Here is a 4,182-nt window from a genome sequence, read left to right on the forward strand (position 1 = left end):
AGACTTCAATTGGAAAATTATGTGGCTCTATGCAAGCTGGAAAATAACATTCATAGCCAAAAAGTACAAAACTAGGCCTCTTTAAAACCTAAAGAAAAAAGAAGGTGTTCAAGATGATTTAGCATAAAAATTATTGTAAGTAATCCTGTATGGTTTTAGTCATACATGACATGCACGTCCTGAAATTACTGCTGCAATTTAACCAGAATTCTTCATAGCATTAGATACTGTTCAGTCTCAAAGCTATCAAAGCTAGCTTAGAGGATATGAGTTAGAGCGATCTATTATTGAAAATGGATGAAATATTATTTCGCCTCATTGGCAGACTGCGATTCAACATGTGAACAGAACAAATCAGTGGATTTTGGTTTTTATGTAAGACAAATTCTACTACTTGTTTTTTAAATGAATAGGCAAAAAGAGAGCTCAGTTTAGAACAGCTTTGAAAGGCTGCTTTTATCACAACTTCAAATGGGAATACAGTCAGAGTAAAAGGGGCATTCTAGAAGTTCAAAGCCATGGAAAAGAGAACTTTTTCTGAAATAAGCTATAGCCAGTGACTGCAGCTTTTCTGCGAGTTGAACTCCTCAGATTCATGTCTCTGCAATGCAGCTACTCTGTTAGTTGGGTTACTAGAAGTCTCGCTGGTAGCATGCAAAAGTTAACATGCAGTTCACTTTCCCTCTTAGGCAGGAAATTTCTTTGATCTGTGTATTTTATCGAGTTCTATTAAAAGCTCAATGGAGTAAATCAAGTTCAATAAACAGACACTCACTTAACTTCCTGTACAATTTGGTAGATCTTTAGCTTTTAAAGATATTGGCTTAATAAAAAGATCAGCACTGCAATGTATTTCACATTAGTGATAAAACATTATGACAAGAAGCAATCTAATCAGAGTGCTCTAATGAATACATATCATCTTATCGTACTAAATCTCTGTTGTAATACATAATTAAAGTAATTATTTCAAAGAAGAAAGTGTGCATTTTTGTTATGAACAATTTCACACAACCTTGTAGTGCGTCATATGGAAAAGTCTTTGCACGTCAATGTAAGACTGGGTGACAAAGAGCCCAGTAGTATCTGCTTAACTGAGCTATTTTTGCTATGTAGTGTCTCAGCATTGCTTCTGTCCTGCTTGAGCAGCAGGTGCCTCTCGAGGCTAATTTGCTGAATGATAAATAGCATGCAACTAAACTGAAGAGAGGAGCTCTGGAAAGCCTTGTATGTCACCCTGTTCCTTTCTTGTCTGCTAATGTATGCTTGTCAGGTGGAATAGTGATGTAAAGTTTATTAAAACAGATTAATTGCATTACTATAACATTATCAAGAAAACTGTGGAAATAACTAGTCTCTTAGAATTTTATTACCTGTTCGATGCAATGGGTCAAATTCTGCACTCAAATCCACAACAATTTTAATGATATAAAAATTATATAAACACTCAAGAACAGCATTTGTTTTGTTTATCCTGTATAAATCTCTGAGAACAGAGGAAGGCTGTCCAAAGAGTTTTGTAAAAATTCTTTCAGTTACTTTGCTTAAGAACGCTCCAAAAAAAGATCTCTTTTCCCATCTTCTACTTTTATTTAATGTGTTTTGTCTCTAACTCTTTGGAAAATCCTGGGATTGCCTCAGTGCATCTGCTGTTCGGAAAAGCTTGAAAACTGAGAAAAGCAATTTGTTTGTGTGACAGTTTTATGAATTCTCTAGGTCATCACTGTGATTCAAAACTGGCTTTAGTTGTACTTTCTTCTCTTTACCTTTTCAAGGAGTCAATGCCTAGTCCTTTCAAGCCAAAGATGGTCATTCCCCACTTAATCATGCTCCCTCTCATGTAAGATCTTTCCTACAAGGATAAATGTGTCCTGCTTTATAAAATATGTACTATTATTTTCCTTATTTAATCATTTATGCAATTTCTGTTAACATCAGGGAACAGCAAGGGCTATGATTAACAAGTTGATTCAACTGCAAATGCACAAAAGTGAAAGTCATCCAAGTGCAAGGCCTCGAGAAGTCTCTTAAAAAAGCCACTAGATTAAGAGAGAAAGCATAGTTCAAGACCATTTGTGGCCAACACTCAGCAATTTTGACATGTGCCATTGTTGTGGGACACAGAAGATGTATGAGCTTTGCTTTAAAGCCATACTCAGATATCTTGATGAGAAACTGTCCTCTGGGGTCAAGATTAAGGTGAACCTCCCAGCTTGGAAAGGCAGAGATGCATATACACACCCTACAGACAAAGCCTGAATGTGGTGCTCAGCACATGATAAAGACAAATATTCATGATGTAAGGCTAACTCACTAGATTTCATTTCCTAAAACATACAATTGCATATTTTTAGGTATAATCTTATTTCTGAACATTTTCCAAGGGCAAAATTCTATTAATAGGATACATAAAATATTTGCAACTTTCTATATTGGACATTAAAATATCATCTATAGAATATGTTTAGACAATCTGGAAAGGGGATGTTGCTATAAATTACAAACCAGGAGGACCTGCATTTATCTAAGTGATGACTACTTGGAATTTTTGTCACTAAATTTATACTACTAATCAGTAAAATCACTGAAGCTAGGAAAGTAAAAGACTGGCTAAATATTAATGCATTATTTTGGCCACTCCTGGATTATTCATTGTAATATGGTGGTGCTTTATCAAAATTAATTCTGAAAGCAAACAACCGACAGTAGTGAACATGAAGAAAATGCTATGGAACAAATTATGTGTTGAAATAAAGCATTTTCAAACACTCTTGCTTAATTTGTTCTGCCAGTAGAAGTATAAGTAAAGGAACTTTTTTCCTTTCAATAACAACAACAAAGGCATTGCCTGAAATGCTTCTTCCATTTTCTAGGGAGCACCAAACACTGCATTCCTAGTTCTGACTGTAGTCATGAAGATTTAAGTCAATCAGATTACCCTCAAATTAAAATATAGGCACAACTAAGTTATCTTAGGAACTTCAAGTGTTTATTTATGAAGGCTTTTCAAAGCTTAAATCTGAAATTAGACTGAAAATCTTGCTCTGCTGACTCAGTGGGAGAATAGTAATTTATTTAAGTGGAACGATGCTCTAACCCCTATAGTCCATTACCAATAAGTAATTTACTTTTATACCCTAGTTTGGTCATCACTTTACTTCATCACTGTAGTTCATTTTCCACATTATTCCACCTCTTCTCTTTTTCCAGCAGTGAGATAAATATTTTTCCTGCCAATGCTACTAAAATGTTACAGAGATGTCAGAAGAACTATTGAAAAAAATATTGAGGCTAACACTATTTCATTAACTCTTCATCCTTGATTGCTCACTTTATTTTTATTTTGTGAATTCTGAACTACATGTACAAAATGCATGTCACGGTAACTGGTTACTCGGAAAAAGTGATTGTATAAAAATAGAAAAAATAAGATGTCCTGCAAATGCTCCATTAAGTCAAGTTACAATTTTCAGTACTTCTTTTCAAAACTACTACATTTTAAAAACTGATAGCTGATTTCTAGAAATAATTTATCCAGTTCTTCTGCATTATTAATAACTATCTAGATGATATATTGGTCTTGGAAAATATTCATCTTCTAAAATGGAGCAGAAAAAGAAATATATCTTAAAAATATTTTTATAGTATTCTGAGATTTAGTTGTCCCAAGAGCTTATATGGGATATAAAATGTTGGAAAATTTATTGTGTTCTTTAGTTGTTGACAATGAATATAAGAATACACAGTCTAAAACCCATCTAAATATTTTTGTTCTTAGCACAAGTATTTGTCAAGCAGTTGACATACTGAAGTTAACTGTTCTTCATTCTTCCACAGTGTCATTACCTTGATGTGGTCACCCCTCAGGTGTCTAATAGATTTGTCTTCACACTGCCTCTTGGAGGGGTGGGAGTTCCAAGAACTTCATTTTACAGTTTTGAAATGAATGCTCAGAGCAGAGAAGAACCCAAGAGGGAATCCCAAGGAATCTCTAGGTCAATACTTTTTATTATACCATGCCTTCATGGTGATCCTGACAGTCACCAGTTCTTTTTTTTTTTTTTATTCATTTTTCTCTCATTCATCCTTCATTTTATCTCCTTTGTCAGTTTGTGCCAGGATAACATGAAGGTATATAGCACAGCAAGCAGCCCATTATGCAGCATAAATATTTAACTGAAA

The sequence above is a fragment of the Lichenostomus cassidix genome, chromosome 3 (genome assembly GCF_008360975.1).
Source record: "Lichenostomus cassidix isolate B80296 chromosome 3, HeHo_3.0, whole genome shotgun sequence".
Taxonomy (NCBI): domain Eukaryota; kingdom Metazoa; phylum Chordata; class Aves; order Passeriformes; family Meliphagidae; genus Lichenostomus; species Lichenostomus cassidix.